Source organism: Bubalus kerabau, chromosome 4 (genome assembly GCF_029407905.1).
Source record: "Bubalus kerabau isolate K-KA32 ecotype Philippines breed swamp buffalo chromosome 4, PCC_UOA_SB_1v2, whole genome shotgun sequence".
Lineage (NCBI taxonomy): Eukaryota > Metazoa > Chordata > Mammalia > Artiodactyla > Bovidae > Bubalus > Bubalus kerabau.
Genome location: NC_073627.1, coordinates 136,680,339 through 136,708,314, shown reverse-complemented (window position 1 = coordinate 136,708,314; position 27,976 = coordinate 136,680,339). Strand labels below are relative to the sequence as shown.

Sequence of the window (27,976 nt, the reverse complement as noted above, 5' to 3'; positions counted from 1 at the left end):
CATACGCGAGGATGGGTCGCAGAAGGGCCCGCCTATGGGCACTTTTCCAGCGCTGCAACCCCAAGGCAAAAGCCAAGACAAGGAAGACCTCGGCCTCGGCCCAAGTTCTGGAAGCGGAGCGGACTGACGTGAGAACAGCTGGGGGCTGGGCCCGTGGGATTGTCCCTTACCCAGTGAAGCACTGGGGCTGTGTTTCATTTTGTTAGCATGGTTGTGGGCCCTGCCGGGGGTCCCTGCCAGCCAGGGCGTTTTGGTCTTCTGGGCAAGATCGACCCCAGCAGGTTGACCTTGTAAGTGGTTGTGCAGGTGCTGCGTGGAGGATGGCCGGGGGCCCCACCAGAAGGGAAACGCTGGCTGGAGGAGTCACTGGGGCACGTGGATTGAGCTATAGAGTCAGTCCTTGAAGCAGAAAGGCTAAGCCCCTTATCGTCTCCCATCTTACAAAGCACAGAACAGTGTGTCCAGTATTTTAATGATGGCTACCTACTGCTTACATGTATAACATACACCCTCATAGTTCACATGTCTACTACATGCCTCTTACAAGTGTTGGGCAGTGTTCTAGGTGCTGAATGCTCAGTGTGTAGTAGGGGATATGCGGCCCAGCATTTTTTTATGTGTGTGAAGAAAAATAGAAGAATGAAAGATGCCGTGTGGTTCAGTTTGAGCAAGTTCACCATGTAGATGGCACCGTGTGCACGAAAATTGTGATAAAATACATAAAACATGAATTTAACCCTTTAACCAGTTTATTGAATGACTGTGTGACTTCAGTGGGGTCAGGCTAACAGATGGCTGTGGGGTGCCATCAGCCTTTTTCCCAGAGGAACACTCCAAAGCCTGGTGGCCTTGTAGAACTTCCCTTTCTTCTGCCCTGTCCCCAGTGGTTCTAGGTCACTGGTCTGTGTGTCATTTAAGAACCTCTTTGTCCAGTTTGTTGTTAGGTTTATGTTTAGGAAAGTTTCTCAGACTTCCCTGGGTCTTGAGAAGGCAGGCTTGGATTCCGGGTTCTCCCCTGCCGCGTGCCTGCCAGGTCGAGGTGGAGGCTAAAGGCTGGTCTGAGTTGTGGTGGTCTGTGTGGTCTTGGGGTCAGCGGACCCCTCTTCTCCGGAGGGGCAGGGAGACCCTCTGTGTGGAGGCTGGAGAGACTTGACAGGGTCAGTCCTCAGTCTCGCTCTCTTTTTAATTTGTGTTTGCATTTAGTTACTTACTCATTTAACTGTTTTCTAGGAGTTGGCATCACCTACGGAAGAAGTCAGTGCATGCCGAGAGCAGCTTCTAGCAAGAGGAAAAGAGATTGCCGAGATGAGAGCTGAAAGGAACAACACCAGGGTCAGTAGGGGGATTCTCACGTGTGGACAGTTGCCCCACGGGGGTCACCACTGGGTTCCGTGTTGCTGTCTTTAAACTCTGTCTGGTTTTCAAGTCATTTTTCACATCTTCCCACTGAGCAGACCGGGGTGGATCAGATCGGGGTTCTCATACTTTGCTTCAAATTGATGATGAGAGCTAATATAATTTTAGTACATTTGAGGGGGGAGTTCTCTTAACTTACATTTTTGTCCATGCTACAGTGTGTGTGAGGTCTTAGTTCCCCGACCAGGGATTAAAACTCAGGACCCCTGCAGAAGTGAGGAGTCTTAACTACTAGGCCACTGGGGAAGTCCACTCTAACTTTCGACTGAACTGGCGGGATTGCGACTTGCCTTAGCATGGTTTCGGTGTTAGCATGAGGCTGAGAGGAGTTATCGGCCCTGAATTCAAGTATGAGGTTGAAGGTGCTCCTTTGGCCCCGCCCTGCAGCTGCTGCTGGAGCACCTGGAATGCCTGGTTTCACGCTATGTGCCGTCCCTCCGGATGACGATGGGAAAGCAGCAGGCGCAGTCCCCGGCCAGCATGAGCAGCGAGGTGGAGGTGCTCACGGCCCTGAAATCACTGTTTGAGTACCACAAGGCCCTGGACGAGAAGGTACCCGCCACCCGGCCGTCCTGGATTTGGACACTTGCTGCCTTGTTAGGTGGATGATGCATGTATTTATGTAACTGGTTGACTTTTGAGCTTCTTGAATTCTTGTAAATACATTTTTTCTGTAAGAAGTCAGAATGTTATATGGTTAAAAAGTGTTGCCTGTGTACATGCTCAGTCATGTCCAAGTCTTTGCGACCCTGTGGACTGTAGCCCACCAGGCTCCTCTCTCCCTGGGACTTCCCAGGCAAGAATACTGGAGTGGGTGGCCATCTTCTACTCCAGGGGATCTTCCCGACCCAAGGATAGAACCTGCCCTCTTGCATTGGCAGGCGGATTCTTTACCACTGATCCACCTGGGAAGCCCCAGGTAAAAAGTATTAGTTGGCATAAATGTCTCAAGATTTATTATATTCTGTATATCAATTTGCAATTAAAAACTAGGTAATAGGATTATTTTAGGAACTTTTTTTTTCCTCTCTAACTTAGAATTTAAAGCTGTTAATAAGCAGATTTTCTTGACGTTAAGATCAATGAGATGTATTAAATGTCTTCTGTTACAGTAGCCGTGTTAAATTAGGGTGAGTGTACACTAAGACGTGCACTAACATATATACACACTTCAACACACAGTGACTCGGCCCCTTTTATTTCAGTTGAGAGCGATTACGAGGAGCACTTGAAAGGTGTAGTTTGTTAGAAGAAGAATTAGGTGCCACACATAAAGAGATAAGTTTGATCAGTCATCGTGTAGTTTCCGTGAAGGGTTTGTCATTTGTATCCTTTCATTTAAAAGAAGTATGAAGGCTGTAGTGGACATCAGATGTTATTTATCTTTCTGATTGAGGACCCTCCCACTTGGGTTATTTTAATGACTAGTAACCTAGACTTGTGGCTCAGAGCTGCAGGATCTCTTAAGTACCCCTTTGTCCAGTAGAAGACAAATTCTGACTCTAATCACCTGGTTCTCTTTGGGATGGATAGCATCACCATGTATTTTCTTTTTATGCTGTATTTCAGTTTTGAGTTGAGTTTTTCCAAATGGAGTTTTGCTGTCTTGACTTATTTCTTTATTGTGATTCAAACTTTTGGTTTTAGCTGATGATTCTTAAAGAGAAGAAAAACCCGGAAAAGATACTGATGGACGGGGTGCTTGATGTAAATCCCAAGCAAGAAAACATGCCAAGCGCCGATGGAAAGGCAAGTCCCCGGTCCCACTCGATCTGGTTCTCGTCTTCCCATCCAGTCTGTGCAGGGCTGTTGGGACCTCTCACCAAAGCACCATGTAGTTCTGTGAGACTGTGACAGTCGTGTGAGCTCCAGAGCACAGAAGGCAGTTTTGACCTCACCGGTTGCCCGGAAGTGCTGTGTTCCCTGCCTCCCAAAACAAGGCTGTCTAAGGCTTCCTTTCCCCCTTAGAGAACCCGCGACGGCTCTCTGGCTCGGGTGATCCAGCTCCAGGAAATCATAAACAACCAATTGCGGGAGAGCCAGATGAAGGAGCTCCTGAGCCAGATGGAGGAGCTTCTGGCAGCCCTCTCTGCCCAGGTGACAGAGATGGAGGAGGACCTGGACACGGCCAGGAAGGACCTCCTCAAGTCCGAGGAAGTAAACGTGAAACTAGAGCGGGACCTGCGCGAAGTGAGTGACAGTGGACGTGTCTGTTGTCCTGAGGTGGAATGTGGGTCCCTTGTTCTCCCGGTGGTCTCAGCCTGGGGATGGCTGCGTGAGCAAGAGCAGAGCTCTGGCGAGACCGCAACTGGCTGCCTCCCCGCCTCTGCGTCGAGGTCTCGGGGTAGAAGAGGCCTGGTCCAGGCGGTCCGTTGGCAGTGGACCAACATAAGGGCAGCCCTAGCGCTGTGCTGCACCCTGGGTGTGGGCTGCTCATTTCTACAAGTTCTAGGGGGCCTAGTGTGTTCCTTTTTAAAAAGTTCATTCATCCATTCATTCATTGATGTGAGTATAGTTGCTTTACACTGCTGTGTCAATTTCTGCTGTACAGCAAAGTGAATCAATCATATATATATATATATATATATATATACACACACACACACATCTCCTTTTTTAGATTTCCTACCCATTAACTTCACCACAGAGCACTGAGTAGAGTTCCCTGTGCTGTACAGTAGGTCCTTACTCATTGTTGACTTTATGCATAGTATCAGTAGTGTATATGTGCCAACCCCAGTCTCCCAGTTCATCCCCCTACCTGCCTGTTGAATGTATTCCCGATGATGCTGAAATTTCCTTCTGATTCACTCAGGCGAGCCTGGTGACGTCTGTGGAGCCCGTTCTCTCGGAGAGATGGGAGCATGCTGTGTGGGCTCTGCTGAGGCAGCTTGCCTGGCCATCTTCTCTAGTTTCTGAGGTTCCGCTCCTTGAAGGGATGTGTGACAGTGACACGGCGGTCAGACAAGACGAGTGGCATTTGCTCACCCTCAGATCCTCAGGCCCGTGCTGTGTAACCATGTAGAATCATGATGCTTCTGGTGGTCATGTCTGCGGGTATCATGATTTATGAGAAACTACCTAACAGTCATTGTGAAAACAGAAGAGTGCTGGGGGCTCAGGCCTCCTCCTCAGCTTTCCTTTGTACACAGGCAGACAGCCCACCCTGCCCCACCCCTCCACCGTGAGACCGTCTCAGAGAGAACCCCTCCAACATGTTTTCCAGCAGGTGGACTTGTTTAATAGCCTGGTGTGAGTAATTCTGTGTGAGAACTCAAAACAGAAATATTTGCACATCTTTGTATAACCTGTTCACATTACTCTTTGGCAATAGGAGGAGATTAGGTGGCAGAGTTGAATATGTAGAGAATTCTGGAAAAAGCGTTTGTAGAACCTTTCACTTTTAATGTCAGGACAACATTGGTTACTTAGTGACTACGGAGGGACCTGAAATGGAGTTTGAGCTGGCGGACAGGAGCTGCACCGGCAGCAAGTTCTGGTCCTGGTGTGAGCGTTTCACACATGTGGTGTAACTCTGCTTTAGAAGAACTAGGCTTGAGAAGGCTGCTTCCAGTTGTGTTACACTTTGACTTGTGTTTCCACTCATTGATATTCTTACTTTAATTTTGAGGAAATTGCATGAGATTTTTCCCACTTTACCTGAGGAAATGAACCTCAGAGCTCCCTGTTGGATCTGTTGAAGGTCCCTCCCTGTTCTGGGTCAAGCACGCCTGTATGGTGTAGGAGACAGAGGTCCTCGTTTCATGCCAGATCCCTTCCCTCCTGGAATTCTTGCAATGACAGGGTAGTTTAGTGTACTTTTTGTTTGCTGTTTGGGTTTATTATGTAGAAAAGAAGCTTGGTAAATCGAGTGGCCAGACAGACATTAAGACAGATGGGTGCCATCGTGGCAAATGTGACATTTGAGGTACGCGCGATTTTGCTCACGTCTAAGAAAACTGCCATGTCTAGGAGTTTACTTTTGAGGATGCTAATTTTGTGTTTGATTTGAAACTTAGGATTTAGTCCAGCTTTTTTACTCTTAAGTGTGCTGGAGTATTCCATGATAATGACTTACTTTTCTCCTCTGTAATGCCCGGTGTAGGCCATGGCCCAGAAGGAGGACATGGAGAAGAGAATCACTACACTTGAGAAACGCTACCTCGCCGCACAGCGCAAAGCCTCCTCTGTGCATGACCTTGATGATAAACCTGAAAATGAAATCGCAAATAAGGATTCTCTGCATCGACAGGTAATGGCCTTTACTGACCTGTGTCTGACTTTTATAGTAGTGAATACTGAGGAAGGAAGGTAAAGACCTTTTCATGTGACTCCCATGTTGGAAATCAAGTCCCAGTGTAAAGTTCTTATGACCCGAAAATACTGTGCTCAAAAGTGTGGATGTACATCATGATAAATCAACTGTACTGAAAAGAAATACAATGTTTAAAAACTGAGGGTGACTGCAACTTACAGGTTTGAATGATTTGGGATTTGGTTTAACCATTTTGTGGAATTCCACTCCTGACTCTTTTGTTTTACTTGACTTGAATCTGTTGGCTTGTTAGCATTTTTCCTGAAAGAGCAGAGAGCAGCAGGGAACTTCAGGGCAGCTGGCTGCCTGTTGGGAACTGGGGTCTCTGTGACAAAAGGCAGGGTTAGAGCTCCAGTCTGATTAGGGTGTGTACTTCCTATGGTTTGGTGAGCTTTACTCGCTCCTGTTCCCGTGTGGTCTCAGATAATCAGGACTTACCCAGGAAAACCAAATCTGGCTTTTCCAAAACAAAGTGAGTCCGTCTGGTGTGTGACAAAGTGTATCATTGGCCCCACCACAAAAATAAAATCCTAGAAAGCCATTGAAATTTATGATGTGGAATGCTAATTAAGAGCATTATGATATACAAAATAATGGCTGTAAAAGGCAGATCAGGAAATACTACGTACCATATGCTGTTGTTTTCTGAGGGTTTTGAAGCATATCATATTGTTTATGTATGTACATAGAGGAATACGCACACAGAAAACATAAGAAAGCTGCTTAGAAACAAATGCTAACCTCTCAGGAACCCGAGCGTATAGATAACTTAATTTTTTTTCTTTTTCAAACAAGAATGTAAATGTTCTACATTGAAAGTTTTTCAGAGTAAGAAGATCTGTTAAAAGAATAATCGTGCATTTACAAATATTAGTTGACTGGCATTTCACCAGGCACACTCTGATCAGGTCTGTTTCAGAGGAGATGAAAGACATGTTTTGGCTTACAAGCCTGTGGCAATCTGTAGTTGGTAGGGTTCCCTTCAAATGATGATTCTGGTGATGTTTTAAGAAGGGTCAGTACTGAACCCTTATTCCCTTGTCAAGAAGAATGAATACACTTCTACAGAAAACTGATCTTCTTTAATATATAAGAACTTTTTTTTTTTTAAAGACTTCTTTGGGGACGTTTAGGAAAAGCAAATACTCTTGCACGAGGTGTTCTGCCCACTGAGACCAAGCCCAGGAACAGAGAGAAAAATTACCGTGACGCTGCTTCCGAAACAGAATTAATCCAGTAGACACGTGCATTTAGGTTTTGTCTCAGCTTACTAAAAACGGCAGCGGCTACACCACTTGGCCTGTTTGGATGCTCTGCTCTCCCTTTGTAGGAGGAGGATAAAAAGCGACCGTTGCAGGAGCACCTGGAGCTGGAGGAGCAGAAGCTGCAGCAGACGCTGCCCAGGGCGGAGACGCTGCCAGAAGGGGAGGCTGAGCTGGCTCAGCGGGTGGCCGCGCTCTCCAAGGTGCTGCTCCGGCTCCCTGGGGGGCGGGCGGGGAAGGGCCTGTTCCATGCTGTCCCACCGTGCCCCTCCCCGTGCTGCTCAGTCCACAAAGGAGCGCAGACGCGGGGAGCGTGCTGCCCGGCTGAGATAGGAGCACGCCCTGAGTGTCAGACAGTCCCCGCTCCCTTGTCATCCCTCCGTTAATTTCCCTCCAGCTTTGTCCTGTGTTCTGAGTGTCCCCAGGACGCTTCAGCTCCAAGTCACTGCTGCTCAGAGTTCAGTCAGCACCTCAAAGCCTAGCAGGATAGAGAGCTAGAAAAATCCCATTCTCGTTTAAGAGATGGCCAAAATAGCTCTGTAATGAACACAGTTTTAAGTCTTGATTCATACATTGTTGAGTAAGTCACAGCGGGGCACGGTGCAGACCCGGGGCCCCACTCCCAGCTTGCAGTCCCCGGGAGCCCGCGGGTGAGAGGCCGCGTCCCGGAGACGTGGCGCTGCTGGGGGCATGGTCCCCACAGCCCGCCAGCCACCCCGTCCTTCTGGTGGGCAAGGTGTGGCCCCGCACTGCTGGTGGGTACTGGCTGGGCATGGAGAGGTGGGCCTGTGCTGGTGCGGCTGTCCGGAGCGTTGCCCGGAGCTCAGTGAGTGGCTGAGGGGCCTGCCATTCGCGGGAGGCCGGTGGTGCCGGGTGCTCGCAAACCCTCCCAGAGCAGGGTCACTAATAGCCGCCAGGGGGCACCCTTCTGCCTGTGATCTTCCTCTCAAGGGGTGGTTTCTTCTCTCCCCTGACATCTTTGCTGTCTGTCCCCGGTCGGCCTTGTAGTCTGAACTTTGGTCTTCTGGAAGCTCTGTCACTAAGGAGGCTAAACTGTTGGAACTGACCTCCCAGCTTAGGAAGGTAGAACGTGTGCTCTTGTGCGTCCCGTGCTTGCCACTGCCCTGCCCGCGCTGGCTCCCCACAGGCAGTCTGAGGAGGCTGTGCAGCGGCCGCGGGTGCGGGGCCCGGGGCGGGGGCGAGCCCGTCTCCTCTCACGAGCCGGTCACCAGCACCCTCCGTCAGCCACGTGTCACACGCGAAGCCGCGCTGGCTGCGTGAGCAGGCGAGCGGGCGTGCCCCCCACCCCACCCCCCCACCCCCGCGAACCCAGGGCCAGTGGTCTGCACAGAGCATAGCCCGCTTGCCACCCCTGCGGTCACAGCCCGCGTGTCGTCAGGACAGGGTCGTTGCGAGCGGAGCTGACGCTTTTCTTGGCCGACAGGTGGAAGAGAGACACCGTACCATCAAGGAGAGGCTGCGCCAGATGGAGGCCCAACTGGAGGAGAACAAGAAGGAGCTGCTGTGGGTGCGTGTGCTGATGGGGAGGCCGCGTCTGGGCCAGAGACGTGGCTTGGGCGGGGGCCAGTTCTGCTGTCTCTGCCGCTCAGGTCTCTGCCGTCGAGAGTGTGTGTGTAGCCCTGTCTGCTGATCCAGGCACCCAACCTCGGGAGCAGGGCCAGATGTGGTCACCCGTAGGTAGTGGGCAGGGGCCAGGGGGTCCCCACGTTCAAAGAGGCTGCTTGTTGCTCTGACCAGCCAGGCCGGGGAGCTGCTCGGGATACAGTTGGACCTTATGAATGCCCCTCAGACAGACCTGAGGGTGCCAGCCCGAGGCCCATGGTGCCCAGGTGTGGAGGTGCTTGCCTCGGACGTGGCGCTAGAGTCCCACATGCCCAACTACTGGTCCAGACATGGTGTGTGTGTATAGGATGGCTGCTCCTAGGCAGGAGGAGAACCGTAGCTCCACTGGAACAGAAGGCCCGTCAGGAAGGGTGATGGTGGGGGCTCGCATCAGAGAGTCCTGAGAAAGGTTTCCCAGAAGGGTTGGCCACACAGTGATGCAGACCATTCAGGAAATGGAGTGGGGATCCCAGGTCCAGCCTCAAGTGTCAGTACTGTCCCCACCATACCTGTGTTCTTGGGCCTGACTGCAGAGCCTCACACGCGGGCTCCCGGGGGGCTGTGGTTCTGACTCCCATCATGAGACCTGCAGTGAGGCTCCCTCCCTGCTTAGGCAGAGAGGACAAGGTCTCCTGATTGGGGGTGCACTTCCTTACTTTCAGAACTGCTATTCAGAGGCTGTTGAGATTGGGATGCTGTTTATGACTAAGCCAATTCAAAGTCAATTTTTGTTTTGCTTTAAAAATATTTGAATGCCGATGCCTTATTGGGGAAGCTGTGACAGGTTTTATTTCCGTGGGCTCAAAAAGGGGTGGCCCAGCCCTGGGGAGGGGTCGTGACACAGACAGAGGGCGAGGGTACTGCCCATGGGGGACAGGGAGCCGGCAAGCCAGCACCTCGAGGCTGCCCCTTGGTTGCTTTGAGGTCATATCTGGGAAATCAAGGCAGGACCTGGGAGAGAGTGGGGCAGGGGGGAGAGACTTGTGGAGAGAAGGGTGTGAGGTGTGAGAGCGGGAGGGTGGCATGGGGCCCAGCAGGCACTCTCCCGTGCGTCTCAGATGACAGAGCCGACCTCGCGGTGTGAGGGGCCATCCCCAGAACAGCCCGAGGGCCTGTGCCCCGAGAGGAGAGCCACGGGGGTGCTGGCCCTCCCGTCCCCTGGCTGCCCCTGCTCGCTCCTGTCTGTGTGTGTTCAGACCAGCGTGGGAAACGGAGGGCTGGGAACCCGCGAGGACGGCACTCCCCGGTGAACTAGGACCAGTGATAACCTCTGAGGGGGGACCCAGCGGCTGCGGAGCTGAAGGATTTTTTTCTAATTTTCCTTCAGCGTGGCTGATGGAAGCATGGATGTATTTTTTTACTTTTCGGTTTTTGTCTCTGACTCCATCAGCCCACCCTTGTGAATAACCTCATAGGATTGCCTTCCGTCCACACTAAGACCGGAGTGTCACCAGGCCATCTAGGAACTGGAGTCTCCTCCTGCCCGTTTCTTCAGTACTGCTCGCTTAAGAGATGGCAGTGTCTCATAAGCATGGCCCATGTGTCCAAAGTCAGGGCTTCCATGTAAAATTGTGTTCAGTTCCTGATAGACTTGAGCTGCCCAGAATGTCGCTGACGAGACGTGGTCCTGTCGTGCCCAGGTGCAGCCCCTGAAGGATCAGGACCGGGAGCACGGGCAGCAAGCCAGCGTGCTAGCCAACGTGGCCCAGGCGTTCGAGAGTGACGAAGGCGCGTCTGACGGCGAGGGCGATGGGGTCACCCTCTTCAGCTCGGCCTCTCTGCTGTCGCCCAGCGGGCAGGCCGATGCTGAGACTCTGGCCATGATGATTCAGGAGCAGCTGGCCAAGATCAACGAAGAGATCCGGTGGGTGCGCCTGAGCCCAACTCCCCGGAAACTCGGTTCCTCTGAGGAGCTGTCTTCTGCTTAGAGAAGTCTGAGTGTTCCTTAGTAAGAAAACGGACTTCAGGTCTGCTTCAAGAAGTTTCAGTTCTGAGCTTGCCCTTGATTATAGAGCTCAGTCAGCCAGGGCATTCTGTCCACAGTGTGGTGTCGGCACTCTGCGGGGGCGGGTGTTGTGGGGTGTCCCCCTCTCAGCTCTGGGCCCCAAGGTGGGTGAGGTGCCGAGGAGGTGTCTCCTGCGGCCCGTGCATCCTCCGGCACTGAGGGTTCGCCCTCGTGTGTCCCTCGGAGCCTCCCACGTTCTGGTGAAAAGCCACCTGGAACAGAAAAGCTGGGGTTCTGGGATTGGCAAATTCCCACTCAGATCTGCATTTCCTTTTTAACTTAATCTTTAACTTTAACTTAAAAAGTGTGAAGATTGGCTTGTTGTAAGATAGTGATATGTTACTGTATGTTACTCTCAGGACATGTGTTTGAGTTTTTCTCATCTCATCAATATATTTAAAATGTTTTCTTTAGACACAGTCTTGGCAGTTCTAACAGTTTACAAAACAGGATAGAACCCGAAGGCCTGCCTCGTGGTGAGCAGGGGGCCTTGGGTCTGGGTGCAGCCGTGTGGCTGGGGGCCCCGAGGCCTGCCTGGTGCCACACCCGCGCACCTGTGCCTCCCGTCCCGAGTCCACGTTCAGAGTGGCCACAGGCCGGTGACCCTGCACAGGACCTGGCAGAGCTGCTGCTCAGATTGTTCTTGTCCCGTCAGCCCTGGCCGAGGTGCCCGTTCCTGCCGGTCGAGTGCGGGGGCTCGGGCAAAAGGCAGGGGTGAACGGCACAGCCAGCAAACGCAGATGGTGCCGCCTGCACTTTTGATGCCGAGACAGACTGCCTTATGGGCCGTGTTTGAGCCACAGACAAGCTCAGAAAGACTGTCTTTCCCCATCCCCGTAGGAAATTTGGAACGGTTATATATTAATATTTTTGTTTTTACAGCAAGTGGTCAGGTAAAAGTGATTTTTTCCTTATGCAACAAGTTGACATGATGTAAATGGTAAACTCTGTCCATCAACTTGTCAACAGTGAAAAACGTTCAAGATGTATAAGTAGAAGTGAAACTTGAGAGTTTACTACCTGTAAGGATCTTGTATTTTAATTTGGAAACCATTTGCATAATCATGCATTTAACCTGTATATAAAATCATCCACGACACATTAGGGGAGAAGAGCAGTAACTGTGAATTCTAGGTTAATGCAGCACATTGACATGAATCCAGAAACTCACGCAAAGCTGGTGGAGAACTTCAAGTGATGCGTTTGTACATATACAACCTTTAAAAAAAAATTAAAAGATCAACTCAGCACTTCATCTGGTCTGGAGACTCGTGTTTAGAAACTCCAGCTTGCTCATGAACAGCTGTTTTGGTTATACAGAGTTCCGGATTCCCAATGGAAAAGACTTGAGGCACTGACGTGCATCTCTGCCCTGAGGGCAGGGAAGGTAAAGGTTGTCAACTTCAGGTATCTCCTCACATGGAGAGAGTCGCCACCCAGACCCCATCAGAATGGTAGAGTAAATAAGTCAAATCAAACGTGAATGATCAGGGACCACTTTGTAAGACTCAATGATAAGTTATTTTAAGTTTGAGAATATTCCAAAGAGGGAAAGTTGAACCTTTTTGCTGAGATGTTAATTGAGCAACTGTTGGTGGAATTCGCTAATCGTGACACAGAATGCAAGCCCAAATTTGTTGTCCAGACACATGCCTCTGGTGACAAATGCAGGTGGTGATTTTATTCTATTTTAGGTTGATCCAAGAAAAGGCCGAGGGGATTGAGAGCAGGGTGGGCAAGAGGAGCCCAAGTAACCTTCGTCGTTTTAAAACCTTGAATTCCCTCAACCTGAATCCCGCCTCCTCGCATGCCAGCTCCTTCCCGCCCAGCAGAGGGCGCTCCAGGCCCCGAAGGAGGCGGCACAGCCCGGCAAGGAAAGTAGACAAGCTGGACATCATGACTCTGGTATGTGTCTGTGCTCCTCTCCGAGCACACTGTTTTTCTTTTGTTTGTTTGTTTTTTCTCTTTTCACCCAGAAGAAAATCAGGTACATTTGCTACACTCAGAGGTCTAAGATTTTTAAAACTGCCTAGTCTTTCATCGGGCTTCCCTAGTGGCTCAGACGGTAAAGCATCTGTCTGCAATGCAGGAGACCTGGGTATGATCCCTGGGTTGGGAAGATCCCCTGGAGAAGGAAATGGCAGCCCACTCCAGTATCCTTGCCTGGAAAATCCCATGGACCGCGGAGCCTGGTAGGCCACTGTCCATGGGGTCGCCAAGAGTCGGACACAACTGAGCGAGATCATTCCATAATCGCACAGCGACAAATTAGTCTTGATATTTGGACCACCGGCTTAGCACGTCATCATGAACTCAGCCAGAGCCTGCCTCTGTAACGTTGGGCCTGGCCTGTGCTGGGCACAGCAGCTGCAGGAAGTTGCTGTTCTCAGGGAGCAGACCGCTTCGTGAGAGTAACCGTAGGCAGCTCTCACGGCGTGTGGAAACCGGGCAGCACATTTCCCACTGGGGATGCCCGGCTGCAGGGTGCAGGGCGTGCGACGGGAACCAAACCAGGAATCTAAACTGGTCTGCTTGCTGATGGGCCTGGCCGTGCGCTCAGGCCAGCTGTGCGTGTGAAACCAGGTTAAAAGCCCGGTGCCCCAGGGCCCCAGGGAAGAGGTCGGGCTTCTTCACTCTTCCGAGTCTGAAAACGGGATGACGACCTAGGGCTTTTGGTGACAGAGTGTGCGGCTCTGAAGCACGTGTCCCAGCTTTCTTTCCTGCTTGCTTAGGTTTTGTGAGTGCATTGCTGTTCACCCATGAAATCAGGTTCACAACACTCGGCTTTGTCACTGCACTTGTATTGTCCCTTTTTTGGTGTTCCACCCACTTCATGTTAGCTGCATTGTTAGTCAGCATATCATTAAATTAAGTGTGAATCATTGTAGCGGCATGTGAAGTGGTAACTAGTCCATTGTGTGGTCTTTGGAGACACTGTTTTTCTAATTTGCATCACTGGCTAATTAGTTGATATTTAAAATTCTTTGACGATTTCTCTGTGGTTTCATGCTTGATTTCCTTCCGAGTATTTGTAAAAGAACAGTTGTGTATATTTTGTCCTGTTGTTGGAGTTCTCTGACGGTGCGTCTGCTTTCATCATTGGTTTTGATTTCCTGGCTCATCCTGTTGTCTGCTTAGTGGTTGTCAATTCAGAGCCCAGCTTCCCACCACTGCCCCCCCTCGCCCCCGAGGCTGTAGTTCACCCATCCATCTCCCCTTCCCCGTCCTCCCACCTGCTCTGGTCATAGCAGTGCTGTGGGTGCACTTAGTCGGGTTTGTGCTTTGTCTTCATGTCTCATTAAATGGTGTTTTTCCCCCAGAGCAGTAAGTTTGAATTAGCCTATCACTATGCAGTTACAAGCATAATGTAGATGGATCCTCAACTACATATCATGTGTAATTCATAAATGAGATTATCCTTACCTATAGAAATGATCTTCTTAAGTGTAGAATTAATGGACTTTTGACACAATATCCTTTCTATGTTGGTGCTTGTATTTAAGACTATAAATCTCATCAGCTTTTGCACAGTTAATGTCTCTACTAGACTCTCTAAAAAACTATCTTCTCTGGTGAATAAAATGTAAAGACTGCACCTGCTATTATGCTAGCTTCCATTCTTACATATTTTCACAGGGAACCTGCTTTAATACATTTATTTTGAGAAATTTTAAATCAAATTCTAGGTAAGCATTTTACATTAATATCCAATAGGTGGTTAGATTTGTTCAGTGTTAAAATAGGTATTATGGTAACTTCCTCATCAGTTAAATCACTATTTTAAAGTATAACATCTTTTTTATTAAGAGAAACTAACGTATAGAGAAGTTTGGCTGAGAAGAGACAACTGTTAAGGCCCTTTATTGTAGAGAATGCTGTGCTTTAATAAATCATGATGTTGTAATAGAATTGTATCTTCCTGAGTAATAATTTATAGTGTTTAGTAAATCTTGAATAGCTTATTTAATTTCTGTGGTCAAAAAAAATGTTCTGTTTCCAGTTACACGTTTTCTAAATCGTCATCTCACTTCTATGTTTGCCATCATTTTTGCTATACTGTGTTTGTCTATGCTGATTCTTGAAGTTTTAGCTTCAAAGTCACAATAAATCTGGTTTCTCTTCCTTTCTTTGCATGCATCTATCAGCCTAGTGATTTAAGGAAGCATTGTTGAAAGGTAAACTATTTAGCATGCCTTTGTTTCTCTGAAGTATTAGAGAGTCCTTATCATTTTATGTGAATGAACACTGTGTGGTTATGTACTGGTGAAGAATTGACATTTTAATGGAAGTAATGAAACCCACCCACCACTTAAAATATGTTGATGGTTCTGTTGGAAATAGGTCATTCGTTGGGACGATTGTAACAGTTTGCCTATATCCCACTTGTTTGCCTTCTAATCATCTCATGCTTATTTATAGTAGATATAGTATTATTTATTATTTTTAAATTTTTCTTTACTTATTTTTTTGGCTATGCTGCACAGCTTATGGGATCTTAGTTCCCCAACCAGGGATCAGACCAGTGTCCCGGCACTGAAAATGCCAAGTCCTAATGTCTGGACTACCATGGAATCTCCGCTTAGAGTTTTTTTTAAAACAAATGACTGACTCAGAGCCATAGATGTTAGATTTGGAGGAAGCCAATTTAATGATGGTGGGTAGCAGTGTGCAGGAGACTCTGTGCGCCAGGCACCGTGTCAAATGCTTTCCGAGTCTGTCATGTAATCCCGCAGACACCCAGGTGAGGTCCAGGCTGCTGTTATCCCCATTCAGCAGACATGGACACTGAGGCTTAGAGAGGCCGGGCACCGTGCCCAGGCTCGCACACCCAGTAGCAACTGTATAAGTGAGACCTGTCTGGACCCCGAAGGGGTTAATCTGTTCCCCACACTGTTTCCACCACTGTCTTTCCTGTCTTCAGACCCAGGACCAGCGGAAAAGCTGGGAGTCCAGGCGAGATCATTTTTTTTAATTAGTTTATTTTTTAATTGAAGGGTAATTGCTTTACAGAACTTTGTTCTTTTCTGTCAAACCTCAACATGAACCATCCATAGGTACAGATACATCCCTTCCCTTTTGAACCTCCCTCCCATCTCCCTCCCCATCCCACCCCTCTAGGTTGAAACAATCAGTTCTTAGTGAAGACCTAGGACGGAGGAGCCTGGTAGGCTGCAGTCCATGGGGTCGCTACGAGCCGCACACGACTGAGCGACTTCACTTTCACTTTTCACTTTCATGCACTGGAGAAGGAAATGGCAACCCACTCCAGTGTTCTTGCCTGGAGAATCCCAGGGACGGGGGAGCCTGGTGGGCTGCCGTCTGTGGGGTCACACAGAGTCGGACACGACTGAAGTGACTTAGCAGCAGCAGTTTACTTTATGTAAACCACAGTGAGCAAATTACACTCAAACTGCGTGTAAGCACTTCAGTGTGTAGCCCCCAGTCTGTATGTTACTGAGAAATACAAGCCAAACACATGGTGTTCGCATGGAGGGGTTAGGTACCTTTTCTGTACTTCACTTGCTGTCATGGGTTCAGTAACCTGCATCATCACTAAACATGATCTTGGGTGGTGGTACAAGCTGTTTCCTTTTCTCCTTCAAACAGAAAGGTCTGGACGGCTTTGCTGAGAGGTTTCTCACTCTTGCTAGTAGTGCTCCTGAGCAGCATCTGGCGATGAACACAGTCCTTTCATCAGGGCAGTTCATGCCATGCAGGGTTCACAGTGCTGGCGTGGCTCCGCTGTCCTGCCTGTCGGGGCCATCTGGTCGCTGGATGCAAAGGAGGGCGGAGCCTGGCTGCAGGGAGGCTCCTGGCCAGGATCTCTGCACTCAGTAGGGTGCTCTCGCTGCCCCATGGCCCTGCTTCTCTTGAACAAGACAGTCCTTTAAGATGGCATTAAGCTAGAACAACACATTTTTTTGTACTTGGCGGATAGCATCGCTAATATGTTTTCAAATAAGTTTCTGGTTATAATGTAAAGCCTGTGTGATTGCCTTTTTTGACACAGTCTATCGTTAGCCAGTTTTACACTTACCTCACTCCCTCAGCTGCCACCTATACCAGAAGAGGTACAAGATGACAAGACCGCCATCAAATGTGAAGCCTCGACCCCCGCCTTGCTGCGGTTCCTTCGGCTAGACCGGCTGGACAGGGGGTCACCGCACAGAGCCAGCTACGAGGACATCAGGGACGCCCGCAAGTAAGGGGCCTGTGCGCCTCGTCGTCAGTCTCAGGAGCCCTGCGCCTCTTGTCTTCAAAGAGTTGCAAGGATGATTGTAAAGGAATCCCACTGGATTCGGTGCCTGTGTTTAGTGGTGAACTTCAGGTGCCGGGGTAGAAGAGTTCAGTGACCTCAGTGATTTTAAAAAACATCCGTCTCTATGTGTTGACTCCTGTGGGAGATTTCTTCCTGCTCTTGCTAGAGGTCTGCCCAGTCTGGGACGCGTTCCTGATGGTTATGGCTCCGTGCCTCTCGGATTTGTTCTTGAGGGTCCCTCCCTTTTTCTCAGGGGTCTCCTCTCAGGAGACTGTCTGTCACCTCCTGTGACTGACCCTGTCCTCATTCAGACCCCCACCTGCTGAGCTCCCGTCGTGAGCCAGGCAGCACTCGATGGAGGGCACATGTGGTCACCTGACCTGCAGCCCTGCGCACGGTGACCGTCACTCTCCTGCCACGGCCGGGGATGGTCACCCTGTGAGAGGCGGGGGGAACTGCCCAGAGCAGGGGAGCTCGCCTTCTCTGGGAGGGTCGTCACCTGCCAAGCAGCGACCCTGAGGGAGGGTTGGAGGGCCCTCTGCACCAGCTCATCTGGAATGAAGCCCTCCTCAGGGGAGAGCTCCAGGCAGAGAATCTCAGCTTCCCAGGGCCGTTGTTTGTGGCCGGAAGCCTGCATTGCTCGTGTGGAGTGTGGTTGGTGAAGCAGACTCCACTGTCGGCTGTGAGGTTGAGGCACGGGTGTTGCTGGGTGGCCAGTTCTATCAGTAGGTCTTGTGGAGGGGTGTGTGTTTGCACAAGGGCACCGGTTAAAGGTTGTTTTCTCTCCCCAAAGCTCGACAGGCTCTCAAGACAGCCCCGGGGGCAACCCCAGCAGCAGCCAGGACTCGCTGCAGAAAGCCCCAAAGAAGAAGGGCATCAAGTCCTCCATCGGTCGTTTGTTTGGCAAGAAGGAGAAGGGCCGGCCTGGACACCCCGGCAAGGAGGCGCTAGGACCAGGTGGGTGCCTCACCGTTCAGAGGGAGGAGGGTCTGCATGCATGTCCCTTCTGTGTCTCCCCCGCTGTCCCCATGAGGCTCCTGTCACTCACGCTGGGTATCCTCCTGGGAGGAGCAGAGGAGGCGTCTGTCTTCTTTAGGGTCCGAGATGATTGGATCAGTTGATGAATGGATGTGTGGATGGATGGATGGATTAGTGAGTGGATGGATGGATGAACAGATGGCTAGCCAGATGGGTGGATGAACAGAGCACGGAATGAATATTGCAGATGTTTATACTGCAGTGCTAGAAACATACTCTACGAAATGGATTGAGTAGGAGCTGGGCAATGAGTGTTTCCTGCAGAACAGTGACAAGTGTTTGGAAACGGCCTAAGGGCTCATCAGTGAGGGGTGAGGTAAAATCTGTGGACACCCCACAAGGAACAGCACCCTCTTCTTCCTGCCACTTTCCCCATCCCCAGGAGCTCATCATGGGTTCTGCCCATGCCCCCTACTCCATCCCAGAGCCACACAGGTCCTCCTGGCGTCTCCTCATCACACAGTGTTATCAGGCCCCCATCTCACTCGGCTTCATCTCCTGAAGGACAGGGTATGTTCCTGCCTCTTCAGCCAGAGATTTGTTGAGTGTCTTGTTTGTGCTGGGTGTGGGATGTATAGGGGTAAGTAAAACAGATATGGTCTGGAGCACAGTTAAGTGAGAAGAGAGAAAAAGCAGATTATTAAATGCTCTCCTTATTATTAATAAATATGACGCTGAGATGGATGGTGCATTGATTATATACCAGATGCTGTGTGTGCCCCTTACCAAACAGGTGCTGCCACCTCCCTATTTACAGAGGAGGAGACAGTGATGGTCATGCGGTTAGGGAGTGGTGAGGGCAGGTTCACACCCATGCAGTGTGACCATGCACTTTGCCGAGCCCCAGCCACCTCTCTGGTGGATGCAACAGGAATGAGATGGTTCTATGGCATCACTGATTCGATGGACATGAGTTTGAGCAAACTCCAGGAGATGGTAAATTACAGGAAAGCCTGGAGTGCTGCAGTCCGCGGAGTGGCAAAGAGTCGGACACAACTGAGCGACTGAACTAAAACCTGAGTGTGTGCTGAACTGCTTCAGTCGTGTCTGACTCTCTGTGAGCCCAGGGACTGTAGCCCACTAGCTCCTCTGTCTATGGGATTCTCCAGGCAAGAAGACGAGTGGGTTGCCATGCCCTCCTCCAGGGGAATCAAACCCCATCTCTTGTTATCTCTTGCAGTGGCAGGCAGGATCTTTACCGCTAGAACCACCTGGAAAGCCCCAGTGAACGCTGACAACTAGGAAATGCAGAAAATAAGGGCTGCTCCTAAGTTAAACTGGAAGAGCAGCAAGCACAGATCGTAAAGAGGAAAACACACGATGACCGACAACAGTGCTGACAGAAACAAGCAGGGATGCGTTCACCCACAGCAAGAAAATGTGCCCTTCGGAAGAGGAGCCCTTGGAGGGACAGTTGGAACCGGAATGAAAACCGAGGCCATGGTCAGCAGTGCCCACTCACACGGCCCGAGTGAGCTTTCTGCGTCCCCAGAGCTGCTGGTGGTACCATCTGGGCGCTGAGGCCGGGCAACGTCCCCGAGTGAGCTAAGGCATCCCTGCTCTCCTTCCAGTGCTGCTGCGGGGCCCTCTGTGGGCGGCCACCCTCATCCCCTGCTCTGCCACCCGCTGGGGCCCGACTGTTCCCCTGGGATCCTTTCAGCCCTTGAGCTTGTGTGTTCCCAGCCCTCTGCCACACCAGACCGGGACTCAACTCAGGACTTGGGCTTGAGATATCGAGGAGACCGTGAATCTGGAAGGACACAGCCCTGGGGCCCTCGAGTGACCACGTGAGAGAGCTGGAGAGCAAAGCCCCCTCGGGGAGGAAGCAGAGCTTTGAAACGTGCCCACACCCACCGCTGCTTCCGGCACAAGTGCCTCTTCTTTGCCTCTCCTTGGCCTGAAACAGACCCCAGCTGCTACTGTTGTTCCGCAGGTGATTCCTAAAGATGCACCTCCTGCAAGAGCTATCGTCCTGCTGCTCTGGGGCTGCCTAAGTGTGCTCAGGAGTGTCCAACAAGTGGGGCTGCCACGCCTGATGCTGGGGAAGGGCCTGATGCTGGGGGAGGACCTGATGCTGGAGGAGGGCCCTGATGCTGGGGCAGGAACGTCTGATGCTGGACTATGGGCCTGGTCCTGGGGGAGGACCTGATGCTGTAGGAGGGCCCTGATGATGGGGCAGGAACATCTGATGCTGGACTAGGGTCTGATTCTGGGGGAGGCCCTGATGCTGGACTAAGGCCTGATGCTGGGGGAGGTCCTGATCCTGGACTAGGGCCTGATGCTGGGGGCAAACGTCTAATGCTGGTGGGAGGTGTGATGATGGTGGGCAGCCTGCTCCCAGATGTACGCAGAGTTGATTATAAATATGAGAAATCTTTTTTTCATACTTTCCTGACCACCTTGCTATGTTCTTTTTTCTGAAGCATAATTGCTGTGCAATATCGATTTGATTTCTGCCATACATCAACATGAATTAGCCATAGGTGTACATATATCCCCTCCCTCTTGAATCTCCCTCCCACCTCCCTTTGCTACATTCTTGTTTCTATGGATATATGAATAATAAAGACTGTTGACTAAAATAACATAAAAAGCTCCCACACACAAGCATGCACACGCACACTCCCTAGTGCATCATTCGGGTCCGCATCAGGGTTGCCCTCGGCCACCCCGCCCTGGGATCCACGGTGAGCCTTGACACCTGCACTTTGTTCCCACCCTCGGCCCGCTGCCCACGCCTCAGCAGCAGAGGGGCCCTGTCCCCACAGATGCTGAAGTGATGAAGCCTCTTGTCTCCGGAGCCAAGGGTACGAACACCTAGTCGGTCGTCCTTTGGGGACACCTATACTTCCACCTTCTAGCCTTTCCATTGTATCCATCCGTTTCTCTTAACAGAATGTCCGTGTGATGACATGGGCTCCCATTACCAGCTCTGGTCTGTTCTCATTGAGAGTACAGCTTACCCTCGGCACTCTCTATTGGCAGCGGGAAATTTTGCTCCAGTACTTTATTGAAGCAGTGAGTGCAGTGAAGTCGCTCAGTCGTGTCCGACTCTTTGCCACCCCGTGGACTGTAGCCCGCCAGGCTCCTCTGTCCATGGGATTCTCCAGACAAGAATGCTGGAGTGGGTTGCCATTTCCTTCTTTAGGGGATCTTCCCAACCCAGGGATCGAACACGGGTCTCCGGCATTGCAGGCAGACGCTTCATCCTCTGAGCCACCAGGGAAGCTCTGACTTTATTGAAAGAAAACAATAAATAATACTGTGATAAAAATAGTTCAAAAGTAGACTGGACATACTTTGTCACATATTCAGGAAGATCACAAAAGATTAATAGAAAAACAGAATGGTAACAATGAATTGTACAAGGAAATTAAAGGCAGAACCCACATGTAGAGAGACATGCTGTCTCTGTCTACCGAGATAGCAGCTGCATAAGGCAGCATCATCTGAACGCATCTCTTACTAGCTTTTTTAATGTGCTGCCGAAAAAGTAAAAGTTACCTTTGCTACTTAAACTATCCAAAATGGCTATGTCATCAAAATCTAAAAATGTACCCCTAGGTCCATTCTTTAAACATGTTTACAAACAGATGTAAAGAGATGATTTACACAAGAAAAATAAGGCCTTTGTCAGAGCTGCACTCTGCTGTCTGTCTGTCTGGGATGTGGCGCCCTCAGTGTTCAGCTCGATGGCTCCGCAGCGGGTGCAGGGCACCGCGGTTGGTCCTCGAAGAGTCTCACTGGAGGCGAGGGATCCAGGTCCACAGAGACTAGGTTACAGGAGAGATTTTCATAGTCGTCTTCTAGTCATCCTTTCAGCCCAAATTTCATTAGAAGCTCACATTTAACACCCAGTACTTTTAAATCGCTTCACACTGCAGACAAAAAGCATGTCTTCCTAGAAAAAAAAGTACAGTTTAAGTCAGTCGTTAAAATACAACAATTGGTTGAAATTAAGTTCGCTCATTTCAGAGTGATTGTTGGACAGCTTGGTTACATTCTGGAAGGATAATGCACACCGTGTCATGATGATTTTACAATCGCAGTAAAACCCCTTCTCTCATGGTTTAACATTTAAAAATTAAACAAGAATAATTACAAGAAATGCATCATTTACAAAAGCCCTATATTTGTTCATAGGATTTATACAGACAAGCATTACAGTACATTCATTTGAAAGACTAAAATCAGGTATCAGAACATGAACTGATCTGAAAGGAGATTCATAGCCCGGATATACAAGAAAAAGTAAGTATATAAATGAAGTCATAAGTTTACATAAATATAAGAAACATTAAATTTTAAAATATTTTCTCTGTGGTATTCATGAATTTTTCACTAATTAAAAACTCTGTAATAAAATATCTTAGGGTCCATATAACAAGTATTAACAGATTAAAGATTGCATTGAGTTCAAAATGTAGTCTTTGTCGTATTCTGGACGCTGTATAATCGCCTGCAGAATTAGTGCAGGTAAACTGGAAACAAACAGACGAGTCAGTCCAGGGACGGCGGCTGGTGCCGGAGCCCCTGCCCCTTCAGACACCCCACCCCCACCCCCATCTGGGCTTCAGCTGCTTTGAGAATCCAGAGAAACACGAAGGACCAAGCAGATCAAGGAGAGAACTCTGTGGCTGACTTTATTCTGACATATAGCTAAACGCTGCTGGTAAAAAAACTTAAAACTCAATCCAGCTTTCCAGCTGAGCCCTGAACAGGACAGAGCAGACAGCCTCGTGCTCTCAGAGCGGCTGGAGCAGGGCTGGGCTCCCGGGCTGGACCCACCAGAGGACCACCCAGAGCAGCACCTGCAAGGGACGGTGGCCCCTCAGCGGCAGCTGACCCCCAAATGCTGGTGCACTTCAGTGTTAAACACTGGCCTCCGGACGGAGAGGCCCAGGGCAGGGCAGCCTCATGAACCCTGATGCTCTGGGCCCTGTGCCCTCTGAGAACGTGCACGCAGGGCGTGGCCAGCAGCACTGCTGCTGTGGGAGGGACACCCGTGTGCACGGACGCGAGGGAGACTCGGGCCGTGCTCTGACTACTCCGGCGGCAGCCAGGTGCCAAGGTCATGTTCTCTGCTGCTGAGGGCTCTCCCGGGCTGACCTCCAGAGACCCGCTGACCCTCCAGTCCTAGGGTGTCGCCTCCATGCCCTTGCGGGACCAGGCCAGCCTGTACTCACCCCGAAACTCAGCAGGAGTAAGTCCTGACTGTAGCAGAATCCAGCCTCTGCGTTCCCGCCACGCTTCCTGGTCCCAAGAGTGCGGGAGGAAGCGTGCAAACACAGACTGCGGTTAGTCGTGGAACGTCACATGGGGCACAAGGACGCTCACACTCACACCCGCAGCAGCGCCCACTCCTACTGAGGGTCTGGGGAAACTTTTAGAGGGTGGATGAGGCGGAGAGAGCGAGCCTGGGGGCTGTCACGTGGGGGTCCCTGCCACCTGGGGGGGCGGGGTGGTCACACTAGAGCAGCACCGGCACATTCGATGACAGAAACGCCGTCATGGGGACAGCTACTCCACGTGACCAGCTAGCTGCCAGTCTCTCCTGAGACCTCCAGATTCACAGAGCTCCAGATTCACATATTCGACACAGTCTATTGTTACCCAGTTTTACACTTACCTCATTCCCTCAGCTGCCAGCTTTACGGGAAGAGGTACGAGATGACAAGACCACCATCAAATGTGAAACCTCGACCCCCACCTCTCTGCGGTCCCTTCGGCTGGACCGGCTGCAGACGGGGTGCTGTGCACGGCCAGCCACGGGGACCTGAGGGACGCCCGCAAGTAAGGAGCCTGTGCGCCTCGTCGTCAGTTTCAGGAGCCCTGTGCCTCTTGAAAGTGATGGTAGCATAATTTTAAAGGAATCCCAGTGGATTTGGTGCCTGTGTCTAGGGGTGTGTGTGTGCGTGTGTGTGTTTTCTGGTAGGCAGGTTTCTCTGGATCTGGTGTTAAGGTGGATGTCTAACTCTGTGTGTGTGTGCGCACATGCACAAGTGGGTTGTTCTTTGCTCTGTTGCTACACGTGGCAAACTCTAGGAGGTTCTGGTGGCTTCATAGGGAACAATTCAAAGTACGAAGATTTTCTGACCACAGAGGATAATCTTAGTTCTGTCAGTCAACCAGAGACAACATTGACTCAGGGAAAATGCCTTGTCTATAAAACGTGAAAAAATGTTTTAGTATTCCAGAAAAAAAATCACTTGAATATAGTTTAACATTTTTGGCATTATAGATGTGAGAATCAGTTTGTTTCTCAAAACTCTTTTCTTTCTATTAAGCCCAATTTGTCTCAAAGTTATTCTTTTAATTGCTAAATGTACACAGCCAACGCATCCACTTTCAGAGCATTTTTGAGGGTTGGTGAATCTCAGATTTTCACGTTGTGTGGAAACTCGCAGGGAGAGCACTGCAGGCTCACCAGGTGCTGGACACGCTCCGTGAGGAAGGGAGGCCGAGGCCGCGGGACCGTCCGCATCCCTGTTGGTCATCGCAGTGTCCCGGGCGTGCGGGGACTCCCCTCAGGCATCACGTACCTCCTGCTCTAAATGCTGTCTTTCCTCTTCCCCTTGGTGGACACTGTCACGCGCCAGCTCCAGGGGAAGCCGAGTCAGCAGGTGTGCTGAGCTGTGTGTGTCCTGAAGCCTCCCCGTGGGGCTCGTCCCCAGCTCCAGGCTCTGAGCTGAGCAGCGCTGCAGGAGTGGGGCATGGTGTTGGTGAAGGGGAGCCCAGCGAACCCTCGTAGGAGGTGCTGGGCTGTGTGGACGGTCAGTCTCTGAAAACAAGGCCACACCTGTTGTCTGGGTGGTGCCACGTGTGTAGCATTTGATGGGAAGAAGCTCACACAGCCATCTTGTTAGGAAAGACAGCTTGACCGTGGTGCTCATGTCCTGCTTTAAAGTGCCCGTTGTCATCCACAGATGGTGTGGCTTTCTCTCGGGCGTGTCTGTTCCCCATGGAATTCACGGTATTTCCGAATGTCTTTCTCCTGTGACTCTAACTTTAAGGCAAGGAAGCATGCCACGTCAGTTGACTGCTAAGCAAGTGTTTTAACGAATTGTACTTGGGGTCTCAAATTTGACCCTCGAGGGGGCAGAGGAGGTCTGAGCTAAGTAGCCCCGCAGGGTGGCCCGATCAGGGTCATCACAGCGTTCCGCAGAGCAGGTAGCCCTCCAGGCTCGTCTCTGAAGCTGTCTCTGTAAAGCTAGGTTTCAGCTGAGAGTGAGCCGGTGACAGCAGAGTGATGCAGTATCCTATAGCCGAGGAAGGAAATAAACCCCAGCAGAAGCCAAGCGAGTCTTCCATTTGCTTCTGGATGGTGGTTGTGGTTGGGACGCAAACTCCAGGCACGTGATACATGCCTTGTTCCCCTGGGATATGGGAATTTAAAAAGTTTGCCTTTTTTAAAAACTCTCCCTGAGCTATTAAGGGGCTTCCCTGGTAGCTCAGACGGTAAAGCATCTGCCTTCACCGATGTGGCAAACCTGGGTTTGATCCCTGGGAGATCCAAGATCCCCTGGAGAAGGAAATGGTAACTAACCCACTCTAGTACTCTTGCCTGGAAAATTCCATGGGTGGAGGAGCCTGCTAGGCTACAGTCCATGGGGTTGCAAAAAGTTGGGCAGGACTGAGTGAATTCACTTTCACTTTCACTTCTTGAGCTATTAAGATACCTGTTGTGTTTTCTGGTATAATTATTCCTAGAAAACAGAATATTTACTATTCTAGGAAACTTAAGGTTGACTTAAAGGAACAGTTACTTGAAATTTGATGTGAAGCATTTCGAGCTTTAACCACACATAGACTTCACAATCTTAAGTAAAGTCTAATGCCATTTGAGTGTATTGAAAAGCCACTGTGTACCTTTAGGGAATTCCCTAGCAGTCCAATAGCTAGGACTCTGCACTTCCACTGCATGGGGCCTGGGGTTTGATCCCTGGTTGGAGAACTAGGGTCGCACAAGCCACACAGGGGCCTAGTCAAAAAAGAATGACCAGTATCTTAATTTAGCACATAGCTAATTAGCTGAACAGCAGTGTAGGATAGAAACAGCCCCCATCCACCCCTCTCCTTGCTTGCTGTGTTAGAGTGCTCTGTGTTGAAAGTCTGCGCTGCTCTTTGTGTGTCTGGTGTGAAATGCTGTGCATCCCTGAAGCTCTCTCAGGGACAGGTTCCTCTGCTCAGACCCCGGTGTGGTTTCTTCTTCTATGTATCTGTCCTCACTGTTTAGAAAGGGAAGAGTGGATGTTTTTCCTTGACTACCCTCCTCCCTTGGATGTGCAGACTTCTGAATCCTTTAAGGTTGGCAATAACTCTTTCATCAGGAAGGATGTGATTCTATAAGGAATTGCGGGGACTCATTCAGCATTTCATGACTCAGGGTTCTTTGTAATATGTCTGAACTCTCATTAAGTAGATGGCTTAGAAGATTAAAGGAAAATAATGAGATGCATACTATTTCACTTTTGCAAATTTATAAAGAGAATAAATACTTAGGTTAACTTGTTTTATACCCGTGTGTAGTAGTGATTCTTGAATTTTGAATGTTTCGTTACTTGTAGGCATGAGTTTCTGGAGGAAGCCTGGAGACAAGGCGTGCCTTCCCACAGTGGGACGGGCCAACTGTTGTGGTCTGGCTGGAGGTATGTATGCGCCCCCCCACCCCCACCCGCACCCGCACCCCCGTCCTGGGCCCCGTGTGTCAATCCCTCCACGGCCATGCATAACCTCTTGCCTCCTGTCTCCAGTCCCAGTTCTGAGTCGGGATGCCAGCCTGGTACGTGGCTGCTTGCGAGCCAACGTGAAGAGCGGCGTCATCGTGCCTGCCCTGTTGGACACGGAGATCCAGCGTGAGATCGGCATCAGCAACCCGCTGCACCTGCTGAAGCTGCGCTGGCGATCCAGGAGATCATGTCCCTGACCGGCCCCTCCGCCCCTCCCACGTCCAGAACGGTGCACCTCCCTCCTTCCATAGGGAGAGTTCGCGCCCCGTTTGTGTCGCTTCCGGGGTTCTCTATACAGATGTCCACTGTTCCAGCTTAAATAAGGTTCTAGCATTCAAAACCATGACAGCTTTTCATTTGCGGCAGTTGTATTGTTAAAAGATAGATGATTGAATACTTCAGACAGATCACCTTTGTAACAGCTGGGCTGCAGTGGCAGTGTAATAGAGAAACGGGAGCTTTTGAAAGCATGAAAAAGGGACTTCTGCAAACGTGAAAATTGTAAAAAAAAAAAAAAAAAAAAAAAAGGAAGTTTTTGAAAATGTATTAAAAGAAATGTAAATATAAATGTCAAGAAAGTGAAAGAGAAAAGGCTTAGCCCCCAGGCTGCATTGTTTTTCCCTCATTTGACTTGTCAGGCCTGTCCTCTTCAGCAGATTCCTTTTCAGGAGCTGTAGACCCTGGGCTCTCAGGGTTTAAGAGTCCATACATCCGCCAGGTCGCACCAAGTCGTGTCATGCTCATCCAAGTTTCCTCCAAGTGGGAAGACCTTGAAAGTCCTGTAAGAGGGTCCTCCTAGTTGGAAAAATTAAAACGAATCTGGTGGAAACGTGGATTGTTGCCAGGAGATCAGGGCCGGCCAGCTCCTCATTTCTCGAGTGCAGACTCAGGACACAGCTCAGTCCCCACGCTTGGTGTGTCCACTCTGGAGAGGAACCCTGGTGAGGAGACGTGACCTCCCAGAGGTACCTGCCCTGAGGAGCAGGTGGAGCCTGACTCAGGCTCACGGTTATTTTACACAAAAAGCGTGAAGGCTTTCTCGTCCGTTTGTCTTCCTTGTTTCTAAGTGTGAGCGTGAGGGTGGTCAATCACCCCGCGCTGATGCGCTTGTTCCTAGTGTGTCTGCTCTGCTCTCTGTGCCCGAGGGTTCACCAGAGCCACCTTTTTAGAAATGAAGGTGCTGAGGGTTCCCCGGAGGTTTTATTAAAGTATCTCAGTAAAGGGAGCTTCTTATGAGTTGAGTTTAACAGGTGGTGAACTCAAGCAGCACCCCCGTGAGGATGGGGTTGGGGGTGGGGCATGCGAAGAATCCTGATGAGCTCCTGGGGA

The 27,976-nt window shown here is 50.3% G+C and overlaps 2 pseudogenes; one reads left to right on the top strand and one right to left on the bottom strand.

Moving 5' to 3' along the window:
• The window catches only part of LOC129650346 (rho-related BTB domain-containing protein 2-like), a 150,215-nt pseudogene that overhangs the window by 90,002 nt on the left and 32,237 nt on the right, over positions 1-27,976 (bottom strand).
• On the top strand, positions 12-26,966 carry LOC129650975 (liprin-alpha-1-like; annotated as a pseudogene).